We start from the raw sequence: 19,737 nt of genomic DNA, 5'->3' as shown, positions 1-19,737 counted from the left end.
AAAAAAAAAAAAATCGATCGGCCCATAAAAACAAAAAATCGACAGCGGCCCACCGGGCAAATGCCCGGTATGCCCGATGGCCAGTCCAGCTATGATGTGTACCAAGGGCGTAGATTTGGTTTTGGCATTAGTGGGGACGGATGATTCAACCATCGAACCCTGCCCTGTTTCTTTTTTTTCCCTTTTTGTCTTTGCTTCTTGATAACAAAAGGAGAAATATACTTGCTATTCTACATCCTTTTAAACCATTTAAAATCACAATTCATAGTTTTATATGTGAATTATATAATGTTAAATTACTATTAAACAAATGAAAGTATTTCAGGCTTTAGTTTACTTCAGCCATATTCCATATAAATCAGGTATCATACAAAAATAAAATTAGCTTCAAATACAGTCATGACAATAAAAGAATATGACTTTAAGGACTTAACAACATTACTTCAGTTATAGTACACCAACATCTCTTATACATTAGCATTAAGGGAACACTGAATGACTTGGTGGTTTTTGTCCATAAAACTACTCCTCTAAGATTACCACAAAGTAAAAGATCTCTCAGCAAAATTATGCAACATTTTAGGCACTGTTGCCCCGATCAAATCAGTGAGCTGGGAGTTGTTACAGCAACAGACATGGACTACTGGTGCCCCACACAACAACTCAATGTCCACTATGTGAAGGAGCCAAACACATGCCTTCTCCTCTCATTAACTGAGATAAACTGCTGGCATATTTGTTTTACATCTATATTGTTCAGTCTCTCCTGGTGGACATGGCAAGACGTTATTCATGGTTACATACAATTTTAGACTGATGTGGTACATAGCCTAGCTAGCATAGCCTGTAACGTTATTATGACGGACACATTTTATGAGTGAACTTGACTTTAAGTGACTTACAGGTTTCTTTGAGAAATACTTTGTTATATCCAGGTTCTTCCTTTTTGCTGCCACCCTCCTCTCCTTCTTGCAGGTCCTTGCAGCGCAGGCTTTAGTGATGTGTCGGTCGCGAACGAAACGGCTCTTAGAGCCGACTCTTTGAAGTGAACGATGTGAGCCGGCTCCTTATTTATGGAACGCCAGGACTGCCATAATGGATTAATTAAATACACCATTAAATAATGAATTAAATGTGGCAATAATGAATTAAAATTGGAAATAATTAATTAAATAATTATTGACACATTTAATTAATTATTGACATATTTAATTAATTAATAACACATTTAAATAGTTATTGACAGTTTTAATTAATTATTTAATGATTTATTTATTTAATTCATTTTGGCACTTTTGTCCCCTTCATGTCTCGCCTTGAAATCATTTTATCTGTCAGCCTTACCCATCAAACTAAGTGGGCGGGGTTAACGCTGCCACTGCAGCTTCTCTAACATTTGATTGGTTGCCATGCAAAGTAAGTCAAGACAGGTCGATCCTAGATAATCGATTCCTTATGTGGATTTCGGGCAGCCAGGTATCCCAGAATGTATTTCAAATTTCACAGGCAGCAATGGCGGTGGTGTAGTTTTAAAATACCCCATTTTTTTTGTCACCACTTACACTTTTAATAGCGTTTTAGCCGCGAATGTCGCGCCGTAATCTTCACATGTCTGGTCAGGTTGTCAACATAGAACATGTTTGCAAAAGTGCTCAGATGTTTTCAGAGATGTCACTAGCTCTGCTAACAGTCAGCTGACAGAGTGTACCGAGCTCACAGCCCCGGTGTTCCAGCTTAACTGTTTTTGTTTGTTTGTTTTTGTGGGGGAAGGGGGGGGGGGGGGGGGGGGGGGTGTTACGTTAACCGGTTTGTTGCATTCGCAGATTCTCATTTTCACCGAACGATCGTCTCTTTCCGCCTGGTCTTGTGTCTCTGTGCTTCTGTAACATAAAGAACGAGCTGACGTTTTTCTAATGACACCAGCGATCAGCTCAACAGGCCCTCAGTTTACCTGCATGCATCCTCCTCCTCACCTGTCAGCTGTTTAACACCCGCTGCTAATTCAAGAAACACGCCCACGTTACCTGGTGATAGTCACAGTTAGTGATGGGTATTGATAAGATTTTCACGATTCCATTTTCGATTCTGTTTAACAATTCGATTCTTTATCGATTCTTTTAAAAAAAGGAGAACACTAAGGTCGATTAGCTTAGAACTTTGTTTTATGTCTTCTCTTTGAACAAGATAGAAATTTAGGAGTAACATGGCCTTACAAACCCAACAGTGAGATCTTAAGAGATCCAGCCTACGGCCCTTCAATGGGGTGTCACAGGGTCCCCAGGAAAAAAAATTGTAAATGTAAAACAATAAAATAAATATTCTTCTGTAGCAATAACAAAGTATAACATAAATTATTCTCTAGCAATTACACAAGAATATCCACTAATGTCCCTGCCTACACTTAAACACATTCACTTACCGAAAATCGGGGCATCTGTGGTGGCAAATGGGTTCAAGCCTTTTACCACAAACTTTCGTCTATCCTGGCCTGAAAGGAGACGTTAACAGTAGACTGCAGCGAGAACTGCCAGCATCTGAGCCAGCCAGACTCTGTCTGTCTCTCTCATCATGGTCACCTAAATGCACAGTAATGGCAGGTTTTGTAATAAGGCAGATCGCGCTAACATAATATGCACTGTTAGTTGATTATTTTCATGCCGCGGAGCAGAATTAAAAACACGACATTCATTTAAGGTTATCGCGTGTTTTGTGAGCAAATGCTTTTGCATATTCGTAGTGTTTCCTCCCTTAAATGAAATATCTACTTTGCAAGTATTGCAAGTTGCCCTGTTGTCATCTGTTCTCCTAAAGTATGACCAAACTTTTGAGCGTTTGAGCCGCCATGTTTCCTGCCAGGTAAATGACGCTCCGCAACGTGGTGACGTCATTCGGGGCGACTGGAATCGATAAGGGAATCGTTTGCAAAAATGGCAAACAATTCCAAGGAATTGAAACAGTGGGAACCGGTTCTCAACAAAAACTGGGTTTCGATACCCATCCTATTGGATATCATATTCTACTTGAATGTCCTGATAAGCCTGATTCAAAATCTCCAATGATAATCATACATTGATGGAATTATGTAGCAAAAAGCTATGAATTTGGAGCCGTCTACATGCTTCATAAACACTGTTTAAAAAATTTTTTTGGTTTGTTTTTGACTTCTTTGACCAGAGCCCAACACAAAGGAAGAGGACAGAGGACCTCAATTTTCCAAGGAAGATCCCTCACACACTTTCAAGAGTATGAAGGTTAGCATTGTTTCTTTTAGTAAATTTAATAATGACAGCACCACAGTGGATTTTAAATGAAACAGTCAAGTGGTGATTGAAGTGCAGGCTTTCAGCTTTAACACAAAGGGTTAACTCCCTGCCCCCTGTAGATGCCACATGATAACATGTGAACTTTTTCCTCACCACATGTATTATTACAAGATCTTTGACACTGGATTTGGTCTGGGTTTCAGGCAACTGGCAAGCTAGCATTGATATTGTTAGTTTCTTGTGTTTATTCATGTCTTCACCAGGGTCTTTGACATTTCGCTGCTGTACTGTTCACTACAGCTTTGTGTTTGATTTCTCACATTGTATATTGTAATGGCAGAGATATTAGGATATTTAAGGGTTTGCAGTGGCTACTAGAGCTGTGGGGGGGGCAATACTTTGGTGAAATGTCCTGGACCCTGGAAAAGTGACTGTGTAGACTGGGTAAGCAATTAAAGGTTACTGGTCCAGAGTCATTGGGCAGCTGGGTAAAGGTGGATGTTGATATTCAGTGCCAGTTATGCAACCTGTCCAGCCATGTCTATATGCTCTTTTTTCATGCTGTTAACATAAACTTTTCAAGATGGCTGCTAGGGTGCAGACACACAGCTTGGCAGGTCCTGTGCTTTTGCCAAAAAACCCACCTAAAAAACCATCTAAAAACCCCTGGATCTTGACATCAACTTGTCTTTTTGTTTTTATACATTTTTATATTCTGTGGAGTTCGACATGTCCAAGAAAGCTGGATAATTATACCACTTTCCCAGCCAAATGGAGTCAACATCTTTTGTTCACAAGATTCTTGGATTTTGGTCATGCTAGACCACCCCCAGGTGATATAGAACTAAATCCTGGACCTAATTTAAACATCAGTGATTTGGACTGGCTAGAACTAATTAGCCTAGTTAGCCTATGGGCACAGCTATCTCTGCATTGCTTTCCACCTCAACTAACTGTGCTACAACCACCGTCCCAGTTAGTAAGGCTACATCTTCAGCTAATACTGTTTACGCCCCTGTTGTCCGGGCCTCCGCTTCTGTTGTTTGGGTTACCACCTCAGTTGCCTGGGTTTCTGCCTCAGCTGCCTGGGCCTCCATTTCAGCTGCCTGGGCCTCCATTTCAGCTGCCTGGGCCTCCATTTCAGCTGCCTGGGCTTCCACCTCAGCTACCTGGGCCTCCACCTCGGCTGCCTGGGCCTCCACCTCGGCTGCCTGGGCCTCCACCTCGGCTGCCTGGGCCTCCACCTTGGCTGCCTGGGTTTCAATCTTGGCTGCCTGGGCCTTCATTTCAGCTAGCTGGGCTTCCACCTCAACTGCTCAGTCCTCCACCTCGGCTGCCTGGGTCTCCACCTCTGCTGCCTGGTTTTCAATCTTGGCTACCTGGGCCTACACCTCAGCTGCCTGGGCTTCCACCCCAGCTGCTCGGACCTCCACCTCGGCTGCCTGGGCCTCCACCTCGGCGGCCTTGGCCACCAACGCGGCTGCCTGGGCCCCCATCTTGGCTGCCTGGGCCTCCACCTCGGCTGCCTGGGCCTCCACCTGCTGTACCCAAACCTACAGTCTCCGGACAACAGATGGAAATTAGCCCTTGGCTATAATCTGGCCACCGTGGATCCAGCTGATATCCCCGAGGTGATGGAGGTGATGAGATGGATCCAGGAGAGGGGATTTGTGCTGTCAGGGGGCCTGCATGGTGGCACTGTGGTCGCCAGTTACCCTTTTGATGACTCAGCCTCCCACGAGCAAGAAGGTCACGACAGCCCGTCGGCGGACGATGGTCTGCTTCGCCACCTGGCCCTGGTACATTCCCAGAACCACCCTGTAATGAAGACCGCTTTTTGTCTACATGAGGTGCAGGAACAGTCTGTGGAGCAAGAGACACCATACTTCTTACTCCTCTCAAAGGGAACAAGGTGGGATTTTACATCTTTTAGAAGTTTCTCAAATGTGATCATCAGCAGAGATCTCATTTCAACTGATTTAACTGATTTATTCATTCCATAGTACTGGTTTATTTCCCAATCCTCTCACCCCCCAAAGAGATCGGGCACTAAGAGAAATCAGTCTGTAATCCTACAGAAAAAATCTGTGAAAAGAAAATGTTTTATTGTTCTTCTGCTTCTTTTATCTGGAAATGTGCAACCTAATCCCGGTCCAGATTGCAAATGCTTAAGTACTCCTTGTGATTTCAAAACTCGAACAGGTCTTGGTATCACTCATTTAAATGTCAGAAGTCTTCTTCCCAAACTTGATTTTGTGAAAATTTGGATGAAAGAGTTAGATACTGATATTCTTATATTATCAGAAACCTGGCTTACTAAATCAATTACTGACAAAGACATTGCAATAACGGGCTATAATCTTTTCCGTTGCGACCGCCCCAGAAAGGGTGGCGGTGTTGCAATTTATGTAAAAAGCAAATTCCATGTTACTGTCGATTCATCGGTATCTGTTTGTAAACAGTTTGAACTTCTTGCCCTCAAGCTCCAACTTTTCAAGGGCTATTTTATTACCATTGTGGGCTGTTATAGACCCCCCTCAGCTAGTAGTGAGGCTTTAGTTTCACTTAGTGAAAAACTATCTACTTTAGATTTTAATGAAATTGTGCTGGCCGGAGATTTCAACTGGGACTGGTTGTCCTCTGCCTCAGACAGTTTTAAATCCATGTGTGATTCATATAATCTCACACAACTAATTTACAGCACAACTCGTCCAAATCTTAAATGCCCAGAAAAGTCATCACTTATTGATTTATTTTTAACTAATATGCCGTATAAATATTCTCACACTGGGGTTTTCGCAAATGATATCAGTGACCACTGTGTGGTAGCTGTAGTCAGACAATCGAAGCTCCCAAAATCAAGGCCACAGATAGCTTTTAAACGAGATTTTAAGCATTTCTGTGAGCAAGCTTTCTTTCATGATTTATGGGACTATAACTGGAGTAGAATCTACCTGATAACTGATCTTGAGCTGGCATGGAATTATTTTTATGATACTTTTATCAAAATTATAAATAAACATGCCCCTATCCGCAAATTTAGAGTAAAATGCAGAAACAACCCTTGGTTTTCTCCTCAGCTCTCCAGTCTACTCAAAAAAGGGATGCTGCCTGGGCTAAGGCCAGAAAAACTAAATCCGAAGCGGATTGGCTGATTTTTAGACAGCTCAGAAACCGTTCAACTTCCTTAATTAAAAAGGCCAAATCAGAATTCTATCTTTCAAATACTACTAAACATTTGAACGATCCTAAAAAATTCTGGAAAATAATAAAATCTTCTTATGGGGACATAACTACAAATGAGATGCCAACTTTTGTTGTAAAAGACTCCTGCACTTTAACAGAGAAATGCGACATTCTAAACTGCTTTAATGAGCATTTTGTTTCTTCAGGATCTCTATTTGAATCTTTATATCCAGATTTAAAACAGCTTAATCAACAAGAGGCTCTCTCTGCAACCGCTCAAACTGAATCTGTGGTCCAACCCTTCAGTTTTTCTCCGCTAAATGTTTTTGAGGTCCACAGGGCTTTAAATCTGTTGGATCTAAATAAATCTGCAGGACCAGATCAACTTGATCCCTATTTTCTTAAGTTGGCTGCAGATTTTATAGCAGAACCAATAACTTACATTTTTAATCTTAGCCTCTCGAACAGTGAGATCCCTGTAATATGGAAATCTGCCTATGTTCTCCCTTTGCTGAAAGGAGGTGATCCTTCAGATGTTAATAATTACAGGCCCATATCTAAATTGTGTGTTCTAGCAAAAGTTCTAGAAAAGTTCATTAGTGAACAACTGAAAGACTTTTTGGACAAAAATTCAGTTCTTTCCCAACATCAGTCAGGATTCAGAAAACAACACAGCACAATAACTGCTGCTATTAAAGTGGTTAATGACATTGTTGATTCGATGGACTGCAAAAAATACTGTGCTGCTCTTTTTCTTGACTTGTCAAAGGCTTTTGATACAGTTGACCATGCTATTTTATTAAATAGACTAAACAATATTGGTCTATCTGTAAATGCTGTAAGTTGGTTTTCAAATTACTTGTCAGCAAGAAAACAGTGTGTCCATGCTGCTGGGTCTTCTTCCTCTTTTCTCCCAGTATCCAAAGGAGTTCCGCAGGGCTCCATATTAGGGCCATTGCTATTTTCTCTTTACATAAACAACCTTTGTGATAATTTGTCAAATGCAGCATTTCATCTTTATGCAGATGATACAATTATTTATTGTTCATCCCCTTCAATAGCACAAACCCTGCAATTTCTGCAGTCTGCCTTTGATGTCGTTCAGTCCCATTTAACTCAACTTAAGTTGGTGTTAAATCCAGAGAAATCCAAGCTCATGTTATTCTCAAATGGCAAAGAGTTGTTAGCTACATCTCCTAAGATTAAAACAATTCAAGGATCTGAAATTGAAATGGTCACATCTTACAAGTATCTAGGGATCATTATAGATCAGAATTTGTCATTTAAGACTCACATTCAAAGGCTTGTGTCGAAGTTAAAACTAAAACTAGGTTACTTTTTTAGAAACCAATCCTGTTTCTCCCTCCAAGTGAGAAAACATTTGATTCGTGCAACCTTTTTACCTTTATTGGATTATGGTGACCTGCTTTTTATGAATGCACCTGCCCACTGCCTAAAGAGGTTGGATACTGTGTACCATTGTGCTTTACGTTTTATTACTGGCTATGGAAATCATGTACATCATTGTTCTTTGTATGCTGCTGCTAAATGTCCATCTTTGCATATTCGCAGACTCTCCCATTGGTTGATCTTTATCTATAAATCTCTCCTTGGGCTGGTTCCATCTTATTTATGTGTTTATATGTGTAAAAACCACAACCAATACAACCTTCGTTCGAACAAAATCATACAATTGATTGTCCCAAAAATCAGAACAGAATTGGGGAAAAGGGCTTTTAAATACGCTGCCCCTGCTTCCTGGAATAATCTGCAGAAGGAACTGAAATTATCAGAATTGGTTACCTTGGGAGAGTTTAAGTCTGTCTTAAAGGAACGAGAGAACAGCTCTTTTACTCAGTGTGATTGTTTTTAATGTACTCTTAATTTGATCTGTTATTGTATATTTTACACATGTTTGTATGGGATATTGTATTTGTTTTAAATGTTATATACCTATGTGGTATGTGACTTTTGTTGCCATGATGCCAGGTCTCTCTTGGAAATGAGATTTTTAATCTCAATGAGATTTTTTACCTGGATAAATAAAGGATTAATAAAATAAAAAAAAAATAATATAAGGGGAAAAAAAAACTCTTACTGATTAAAGAAGCATTGTCTGTGGAGCCACAATCTGATCTTGTAGTGTAGCTCCAGTTTGCACATTTATTCTCAGCCACAATTGGTTTAGAGCACAGCCAATATTTAGCCTAAGTAAATTTAAATAAAAAATTTTGTTTGAATTCTGCAATTGAAGACATGCTCAGTTATTTATGAACATGGTCTTTGTTTAAAGCAAGAAATGGATTTGTAACATGGGGTGCATATCTCATTCTGAAAAAACTTTAACAACTAATAAGCGTTACCCAAAGCCAATCAGCATCATCCAAGGCATCAGTATGGCTCTTCTTTAAAAAAACATGAATTCTTAAGCACGAGGCATATTGTGTAATTGTAATTGTGTAATTTTATTTTTTTTTTTTGCTTTGAACCCTTTTATAGCCGACAGGTATTGAAGACATGTTTTCTAAGAGGATGAAAGTTGGCATTGTGATGGTGAAAGAAGAAGACATCATCGATGTGTTGGTTGTCCTTGAGGCGGCAGTAATCCTGTCTAATCTGAGGGATGTCTCAAGTGCCATTTCCATGCTGATGGGTCTTCTTTTTGCCCTCAACATAGACTATCCAAAGGAACTTAAGGGCATCTTTGATGTCATTCAGAACGTCCTAATGAACATTGGTGGAAGGCAGTGGATCTCACTAGTGCATGGTCTAAGAAACAGACTCTTGCAGAAAGCCATGCAGAACTATAATTGTATGCTCACAGCATACAATTAGTGTTAAGGACAGTTTTTATTTTACTGTTTGTTTTTTGATACTTGTATCACTAAATGACCAGTCCTTACATTCCAGATTAGACAATTACTCATTTGTTCATGGTTTAAGAAACTTATGTGAACAACAATTTAATGGTGGACTCTGCAGATACTTATCTCATGCAAGTCTGTAGTTTTTCCTTTGTTTTGCAACTAAGCAGACTCAAACTAATGTTTCTGAAATATCCATATTATCAAATGTTTCAGAAGCATGCACTCATTTTCAGAGATATTGGTTCTGTGGAATTTGTTGCAATTGTAAATGAAGACAAATACAAGAGTTTGATGTCTTAGTTGTTATAAACTGATCTTTACTGTCACTTATCAAAGGTTTTGTACTATTTTAATATTTCAAGTTTTATGCTAACAGGTGTGACTGAGCACAATGAAGTTTAAAAATTTTGCAAATGTAAAGAATAACTTTTCTAAAATAGTAAGTGTCCCTTTGATACATTACATTAATGGAGACTTTATGTTGTTAATTTTAACAAAGCAGGTTTTATCTCATTCTTTTGAAAGTCTGATAAGATCATGCCATGGTGAGGGTTCTGTTGACCAGCTGTCCACAATTCACAAGAATCACTACGGCTCCTAAAGTCTTGGTCAGAATTTAATCTTCCCCCAAACTAGGCTCAAGACCAAGTTCAAATTTATTGTTTCACAGGGAGCAACCTATGAGTTTTGATGGATTGTGAGCCTGATGAGCTACGTCACAGATTTTTCTGTTTCTCAGATGACTAAGATGACACAATAAATGGTGAATGTTGGGTGCTCATGAGTAATTGTCTTGTCATGTTCTTAAAACAAACTTTCTGCTTGAAATGATCAGATACACTTTAATGGAATCTGTGGGTTTTTATTTTTTGCCGTAAACAACAGAAAATTAATTTAAAGGAATGTAGATATTTAAACCTGAGATCTAAGATAAACCTAACAGGTAGTTTTGCTGAAATGGATGTTGGAAGGCTCCAAAAATACTTAAGATGTTCAATACACATTTTTCTTTACATCCAGTCAATCAACTCTGATAATTAAAATGAAACTGATTTACGAGTTCACTCAGCTACCTTAAGGAGCTCAGTTAATTAATAAACTTAAATCAACTTAGCTAACAGATTTTGTTAGTTAAGCTAAAATAGATTCCTAAGTTAAAAGAACTACTAAAGTATTTGAATTAACTAAAAAACCCAAGTCAACTGAACTAGGACAAGAGTTTAAACAATAGATTATTTTAATTTAGCTGAAAGGGTTTTCCCAAGTAAAAATGACAATTAAAGGAGTTGAACTGACTAACAAAGCTCAGTCAACTAAACTAAGACGAAAGTTTAGACAACATGATTTTTCATCAACATAACATTTGGTTGTGTTACAAGAACAAACTCTATTTCTTGACTTAACTTAAAATTTTAAGGCAGCCCTTTACATCAGCGGTCCCCAACCCCCGGGCCTCGGACCGGTACCGGTCCGTGAGTCGTTTGGTACCGGGCTGCGAGAGTTGAGGCTCAGGTGTGAAATGTATGGTTTTCAGGGTTTTTATCGGTTTTCAGCGTTATTTTGTTATCGTTTTTATCGTTTACTCGGTTTTCCTTGGTCTTTTCACGTGTGTTATGAATAAATTTTCTTTTTTTCGGTACCGGTACTAGTTTTATTTTGTTGTATTTATCCGCGACACCTTAAAGGCCGGTCCATGAAAATATTGTCAGGCATAAACCGGTCCGTGGTGCAAAAAAGGTTGGGGACTGCTGCTTTAGATCATATTTTTAAGTTGAAACAAAAAGTTTTACAGTGTGGGTGAATTTGGGGCATTGTTTCTCATATAAATATTTAAAGCTACAAATACACAAGCTTTTTCTTTTTATATAAATGAACTAAAAATATAATGAATGAACAAATAATAAAGAATAGGTTAATCTTCAGAGATAGTGGGGAAAAATACACTGACCCAACATGGTGTTATATGCCCACTGGATATAAAGGTGTTGCTGCAGGGATAATAATGCTTCCTCTTTCTAATTAACCTTTGTTGTTGTGGAATATCCCTTTTTTTTCTTATGCAACTTTATGTGTTTTTAGTCCAAGGAGCAATCTTTACATATAATAATAAAAGCAAGTATTATTTACATTAACTCATTTGTGTGTGTGTGTGTGTGTGTGTGTGTGTTTCAGACCTTAGATGGTTTTGATTTTATCATTAATCAGCTTTGTGGTGTTTAGCTTTACTGACTTTTTATGCTGTCAGATTAACACATCTCTGACTAACATTCATGTGGAAAAACTTTTGTAGGTGGTAAAACACACTGGGAGTAAGTAATAGTAAGGCTAGTAGATTATTTAAGAAAAGTTTTTTGAAAGGTGATGTCAAATGAAAACATATCAAAACAGAACACAGTAGAAAGAAAAAAAAGAAAACTAAATAACCAAAAACTGAAAGTCACCATATGAAGTTAAACAGGAACCAAAACCCAGAGCTTCAAAACTGTTACTCACTCTAAGTAACACCATCTGCTAAAAACAGGAGTCAAAAACCAATAAAGGAAACTATGACAACACTGAATTATTTGAACATATATCCATTAATAATAAGATATACAAACACCAAAATTAGGCCTAAAGTCAGAAAAAAATTTAAAAGTTGTAATTGTAAACTTTTTTTCTTCTAGTGCCAAACACGAGGATCATCCTGCTGGGGAAAACTGGAGCTGGGAAGAGCAGCATCGCTAACACTATATTAGGAAGGAATGAGTTCAAAGTCCTAAAATTTTCTGACTCACAAGCAAATGTTTGTATAGCAAAGTCTGCAGCAGGACGAGTACAGGAACAACCAGTTCCAGGTGACAAAGCTGGTCAACACAATAGAGAACATGCTGATGGAAAATAAAGGAGGCAGCTACACCACTGAGATGCTGAAAGACTGGCAGAGACAACAAGAAGAGCGCAGTAAACCATCATCATTATCAACCTCTCTCCACAGAGTCTACAGACTTTTGACCAAATACACAACCAAAAAATCTGTCAATGTCCTGGTAGGTGTAGCTGTGATCGTTGGTGCACTGCTTTTTTAAAAAACTGTGACCACATCGCATCACAATGCAGCAGTGGAAATGTAAAACACACACACTGATGTCACAGAGAGAGAGAAAAGAAGGAAGAAAGTGTTTTACATCAACTACGTTCTGTTTGTTTATTTTATTTTACAAGAATAAATTGTAGATTTGTGTCATGCAAGTGATTTGAAGTATAATGAACAGGACTACTAAATAACATGTTATTGTTATAATTACTAATATAAATGTTATTATACTGTTTGAACTATGCCTCAAATGTGTTTTTGTATCTTTGTGTTAGTGAAAATTCAACTCTTCCAATAAAGCACAGTTTATTATTAGAATTTATCAAAAGATAAATTATTGGTGAGTAAAAATTTCTCAGGAGTTCCAACCTAAACTGAATATAAGGATTTCAGTGATACAGACGAGGACTTGAGGATGAGAAGCCAAAGACCGTGTTCTCCTGCCACAGCCACAAAACTGTAGGTATAACAAGCAGTCTGGTCTTTCACCTCTGACCTCTGACATCAACAAGGCTTTAGCATCCTCCCGTCTTGGTCAAGCCGCAGTCCTGCAATGTATGCTATCTGCGGTTTAAAGTAAGACTTAAACTATTCTCTTTTCTGATGTCTTGTACATCCATTGCATGTTGGAGTAGTGGGTTTGCTCGTTCTTTAGGGTGCAAGAGGTCTTCAAATTTCAGATGAGGTCATATAGTGTAATTAAAACATTGTCCAAGTTTCATACAGATAGTATCTCTCCTGCAGGTCGCTAATAGCTATTTCAGTTTTCAACTAACACAAAGAACTTCAATCTTGACCCTTCACTTACTCAGTGATAGATAAGTCTGAGGCGAATCAACTGAAAACCTGTGCAGAGGTGAGGAAAGAGAGAAATCTGTGTAGCCTGTTGGGGAGAAGGAGTAACCGTAACAACAACAAATGCTGTTCACCAAAACTTTATGGTCAATTGGTGCCACCTGGTGGAGAAGGAGATTTTTGTTTATTATTTTCTAGAATGATTACAAAAACTAAATTTAAATTGCAGATGATCCCCCAGTGTTGTGAAAGTGTTTCATTTATATGGTAATAAAGATCAGTCGGACAAGAGACTCTCTGTAACTCTTTGTATAATACTGGTTTTCAGTGTGTTACACATAAATTAACAGTAACTTTGCACAGAATAGCCTTTTTACATGACTTCAGTCAAGTTTGCGTAAATTTATTATTACTTTGTATTCTTTGTCTTTCTTTTTTTTTCTTATTTATAGTCCATTTGCGTTATAGAGTTACTGTCACTGCCAGGAAAAAAATAATGAAATTCATTGGTTTAATGTGTGTGCGCTTTAGTAACTGACCTTTTTATGTTCAAATGCTGTGTTATTATGTAAATGTTATGGTACATTATCAAAAAATATTTCCAGTACTGAGTAAATAATAATTTCAGTTAATTTGGTTTGATTGTGTTATTATCTCAGTGACACTGTTTTTGGCAGATTCTAAAGTGGATCAGAAACCATATATTACAAATGGTTAACTCCTTGCTCATGCTGTGTGCATTCACCAAGATTTTCTTTTCCAAATATTGACATGTGCCAGTTTATTTTTGCTGTGTTTCAAAAGCCTGTCCTATCTCCATATATGACATTTTCATCGAGGTGAAGGAACAAGGTTAGGAAAACAATAAACGTTGGGAGGAAGACAAACAAGATGACAAAATTTAATATTTCATTGCCCTCACTTCAGATTTACTGTAAAAGTGTTAAGGTCTCATTTTACTTTCCTTTTTTTGTCACAAATAAAGAGCTGATAATATCGATTTTCTTTTCCTATGATTGTGTTTCCTCCTGCACTCGTTCCAACTCCACTTTTTTTCCAGCAACAAAAATAATTTTTTAGTCTGGGTTATTATTTTTAGGGCTAATGTTAATGTTGGGCATTAACATAGCATTGTCCTTTTTTTCTTACTGTTTATGAAGTCAACAGTAAAAAAGTAAAGTAAATTACTGTCCATCAAGTTACTGAAATGGGCAGAAGGAAACCCGAACACTAGAAGGGAAAGTCAAAGCAGCGCTTCTGTAATGTAGCCCAGAGAAGCAGTAGCGGTAGCAGCCAGCTGCCCACCCAGACCCAGACTTCCTGTAATGCAAAGTCGAATTAGTATTAACAGTTAAACGATCCGCAGGTGATCTATGCAAAGACATGAGGAGCATCAGTCAACAAAAATATGGCCAATTAGGACAACAGGGACACATGACTCTTACCTGTGACAGCTGGGAAGGTCAGGTGATCAGAAATCCCATTTTGATCTGGATGCGCACAGCAACAGGTGATCGATGGAGGGATGCTCAGATGACAGCTAATATTTATACTAGCACCAAAGAACGTAACTGGCCACTAACCGGTGATTGAAAATGCAATTTTAATTCTACTATATAAGAACATTGATTGCAATATGGTTCATAATCCAAATCCAATTTCACAGCCTCACAGCAAGAAGGTCCTGAGTTGAATGTGACCGCCTGGCTGGGCCTTTCTTAGTGGAGTTTGGATGTTATCCCCAGGTTCTCTCCAGGTACTCCAGCATCTGAGAGCTACTGTATTAATGTTTTAATGTACTGATGACTCCAGGGACAGAATTAAACCAAAGGAAAAACTTTATTTTGTCAGCAACAGAAAACAAAGTCCATGGATACAAACAGAAGTCACACTGGGGGAGAAAACAGGAATAATGGAAGACAAAAGGATGTCAGGATGAAGGGCTCTACATACACAGACGTTGATTAGAGGAATGGGGAACTAAAAATTTTACATTTATTGTACACAGGTACTGAAAAATGAAACCAATTTAAACCCACACCCAGCAGCATGAATTATTACAAATGCATTATTAAGGATTATCACAGCACATTTACCACAAACAAACAAGTGAAATTCACAAGCAACCAAGCAATACTTGCCTTAGCCAAATAAGTAATCAAGAATTAATACAGATATGTGCTGTTCAAATGTGACACTTTAAAATGGTAATAAAATGATGATATAGAGTTTAGAGCATTACACGTGTCTTGAAATGTGTTCATCTTTTTCTAAATGATTAACACATTCTGTTTCAGGGTTTGTGAGAGTTCTTCCTGCTTCTATAGCTAGTACACCAAGAGCCTCAGCTGTGTTCATAACTGCCTCCATTATTGAATCTGCTTCATCGGCTTCACGATATCCTATGGAACCTCCACCTATTGCTCCTGCAGTAGCAGCAAGCCGTGCAACTGTATCTAATTTAACACCAGTCGTTGGAAGTTCTCCCTGTGTTGCCACTCCTGTCACTATGGCACTTGCTGGTATTTTAAAGCTCTCAGTATTTTAGCAATGTTTGCAATCATTCCCAGCACACCAAGCAGTGCTCCCAACAACAGCCCTGTGGTAACACCAGCAGCCATCTTGAGAATATTGTAGACTCTGTTCTCTGCCTCCTCTCTGATTTCTTCCTGTGACATGTTTCTTGATAATGATCTAATTCTCTCTTCCTCTTGTTGTATTGTCTTCTCCACTTCTTGCAGCATCTCATTTGTGTAACAGCCTCCGCCGTTGTTCCTCACCATCTCTTTTATAGTGTTGAGCAGCTTTTCCCTCTGCAGCTGGCTGTTTCTGTATTCATGCTGCGGGTTGTTGTTCCAGTATTTGTTATCAAAGACGTGGCAGCGCCCACCACATCTCTCTCACAACTCACAGAGACATTGTTGCTCCTGCAAAACTCTTCAATCTGCATTCCTTCAGAAAGATTGTCACCACGAGTAAACGCAAGCACAGCATATCTGAAAGCTTCTTCAGACAAAGACTATTTTATTTTGGTAATAAACCTCGTTTTCATGATCTGTGAATCTCTCCACTTTCAGTAAAATAAGAAAAGCGTGAGGTCCAAGAGAACACTTTATGACACTCCTTGTAATCTAATTCCTCAGATCCTCTTCAGACGTGCGATCGTCAAAGAAACCAGGAGTGTCAATTATAGAGACATTTGTATTTGTAAATACAAATTCAACTTTTTAAATCATGATTCATATATTAGTTTTCTTAATTTACAGCTCTTTTTAGATAGAAATGTTTTGAGCTGATAAAATTATGCATTCTTATACGTTACAGTATTCAAGAGAACAAAACATTTTGAAAAATGTTTTTTGTACTCACCAATTATAACTTTAAGATCTTACAGATGATATAAAGGAAGAAGAGACTACATGTGCCTACTTCACAATAAAAGTTTAGATCCTGGTCAGTCTGAGGTGCAACCAGGTAGCGTCAGATGGACCACAACGTCCCAGAGGTGTTCTATTGGATCTAGATCAGGTGAGAATACTCTAGGAATTGACACCACTGGCCAGGCACTGGTGTCAATTCCTTTATCCTCCAAGAAGTGCCTGCATAGTGTCACCACATGAGCGAGGGCACTAACATGACCAGGAGGAACCCATCAAAACTTTTAGAATGTATCCATGTGCCATCCTGGAGGAGTTAGACTACCTGTGTGAACTCTGTATGGTCCTGGTTTAACCAATGCCACCAGTAGTGACATTGACACTAGACAGATGCAAAACTATTGAAAAAAACTGTCCGAAAAGATGAGGAGGGAAAATGTAGGTGGTTGCCACCTGTAAAACCATTCCTGTTTGCCATAAATGCCTATGGGTCCATACCATTGACTGTAGAAAACATGGACGACGCGACACCGCCTCCTACCATTGTGCAAAAATGAAGCCAAAATATCCCGCTTGTGGAGGCTGCCATCTTGCAAATTTGGAGCCAGAGTGTGCGCAGTAGTGACTTGAGGTGGAGCGACTGTGTAACGCTCCCGCCCACACACCCGCTGGACGTGACCGCAAACACGCCCCCCTACACTTTTTACGTAGCCCAGCGACTCGAGTTTTTTTGCTGGTTTACCGCGACTGACGACTCGTTTAATTAAGGTAAATACAACCATGTCACTGTTATAAAAAAGACACACAGCTTATCATCTTATAGTTCTAAAATCACTCTGTTGTTAATTCGTTAGTTAGATTAGCCGCTAGCATACGCACTGTGTTGGAGGCTTGTTGCTAGCTAGTTAGCGATGCTACACACCTGCTACTCTTAATAGTCTTCAACACTTATCTTTTTTTTATCCATTTTTAGACAGCGATGAGATCAGCTGCACACTCTACAGAGGCCCAGAGTTACTGTTAATATCAAAAATATAATGCTGTCCTTTGAGATTTTAACATAAGACTATGAGTGTAATGGATCTGAAACTGTTTAAATCTTCAGAGCCCTCTACAGCCTGGTAACATGGAGACTTTAAAAACATCAGCAGAACGTTTCAGTAGTGTAGTGTAATTTGTTTTTTTCATTTAATAATAGAGTCCATATTATATCAACAGCTACATTCACCCTGGAGAGAAACTAGTGAGGGAGACCATCAGGACCAAGCTGGGTTTCCTGGGTCCAGAGAAACTTCTTCCCTTTCTTTCATCACAGCTGTCCTGTGCCATAAGTTCTGTTGACCCGCTGTAAGAGGCATCATTTAAGAAACACCAGGAAGACTGAAGCTCATGGCATTGATCAAGCAGGACTCATGATCTTCACCAGCAGCTCCCTCACAGGGAAATCTTCAGAGCTCCTCCGTAGGCCCGTCCCAGAAGATGGATAAACCCAGCATTTCATCAACACTGTGATGAGACCTTTGGTTTGTGTAATGTTATAAATACTCAGATACTCCCCAGAGGCTCCAGACTTTTACATAAAGATATTATATTCAGTCCTGTGTAAAGTTATATATTTAACAATATGTGATCCTCTCTGGTTACTCTGGTATGAATAACTCTGAATCACTTTATGGTAAATAACACACTATGTGAAAAAATTCCAGATGACAAGATTGTAGTTCAACATACAAGTGACGACCTTTGACCTTCATCAGGTTTTATTTAATTGTGTTAGAGAAAATCTCATATGCTCTTCATGCAGCTGAGTACATCAAGTGTTTAAAACAGAAGCTGTGCAGGTCTGAGATCAGCAGCTTTGTGAAACACCAAACTGAGGTCCTGTTAATGCTGATATATAGTGACACAGTTACATGAGTGATTAATCCTTTTGTTTTTTTGTCTTTAACTTTATCAATAAAACAGCTGCAGCTTTCACTACAGCACGTGTGGTACTTTAACCTTTGTACTGTTTGCATCAGTTCATTTTGCAGTTAACATGTGAACATGTTGGATGATCTGTCTGCTGTCACTTGATGGGGCTGAGGTCTGTTTCTGAGGGCAGCTCCTGTAATCACAAAGAGAACAGAACCATCAAACTCAGATATAAATTTTATCCCTCAATATTGAAATAAAGCTGATTCTTCTGTCCTCACACACTCAGGATCTGAAGTTCTTCTCTTACATTTTTTTTTCAGTATTACAGTACACTACAGTACTTTAATCCATAGTTCCTGATTAATGAGGAGTTACTGAAGTACAAGCTTTTTAAAAAAAATTGTTACTGTCTTTACAGATGTGGCAAGAGACTGAAAACATGCTGTTGTTTGCACATATTTAATATTCAGCTCTGCACAGGAGCTGAATCCAGGCTCCTTCCCCACCAGAGAAGTCACTTCCACTTTCCAGTCACTAAATGTGTGAAAGCTGTACAAACCACAGGGGGAAGTTTTTGCATAGATACATTTTACATATTGCAGCAATGAAGCAACTCAAAATTGTTTCACAGGAATTTTTGATGCCTATATTTCCTCTTTGTTCAGATTGTACCAAATGCTGAGAAAAACATTGAATGTAGCAATAATGAAGAGAAATTGTTAGAGGAAGAGATCCAACAAGGACATAAACAAAAATAATAGCTAAAATCTAATAAATGTTGGGTTTAATAACTGAGTGTTGGTATTTTTTTATTCTTATATAAAATTAATGTTATAGATTAGTCTTTTTAAATGTACTTACCAAGGTGTTTGTATATCCTGGCCATGTCTGTCTTTTACGGGCAGTTGATGTGTGATTTTCTGTCTCTGCTGAGGTTCTGCTTTTCAATAGTATAGTTTCATCTTTATCCTTCTGAACTGTTTGTATCTGTGGAAACGTGGCAGAAATGTGAGGCAAACAGGTCAGAAGGAAACAGACAAAGTTAAAAAGACAGGTTGAACAAACACTGAAACATTTTTTCTTCTTTGCCTCGTCCGTCCCCCTTTGTCCTTTGATAGTGTTGTCTTGTCATTTGTGTCACACAGCGCATCAGTGGTGCCTTTAGAAATCTGTTCTTTCTGCACTTGAAGTCTTGACACAATCCATAATTGGTTGGTTTAAACTCTTGTTTTAAAAGGGCTATACATACAGAGAAG

General features: G+C 38.7%; 1 pseudogene; it reads right to left on the bottom strand.

Moving 5' to 3' along the window:
* Positions 1-15,417: 15,417 nt before the first annotated feature.
* On the bottom strand, positions 15,418-17,108 carry LOC146390523 (GTPase IMAP family member 7-like; annotated as a pseudogene).
* Between the last annotated feature and the right edge of the window lie 2,629 nt (positions 17,109-19,737).

The sequence above is a fragment of the Perissodus microlepis genome, chromosome 3, assembly GCF_051167445.1.
Source record: "Perissodus microlepis isolate ML-2025 ecotype Zambia chromosome 3, ASM5116744v1, whole genome shotgun sequence".
Classification (NCBI taxonomy): Eukaryota; Metazoa; Chordata; class Actinopteri; order Cichliformes; family Cichlidae; genus Perissodus; species Perissodus microlepis.
This window is presented reverse-complemented; position numbering and strand designations above follow the sequence as displayed.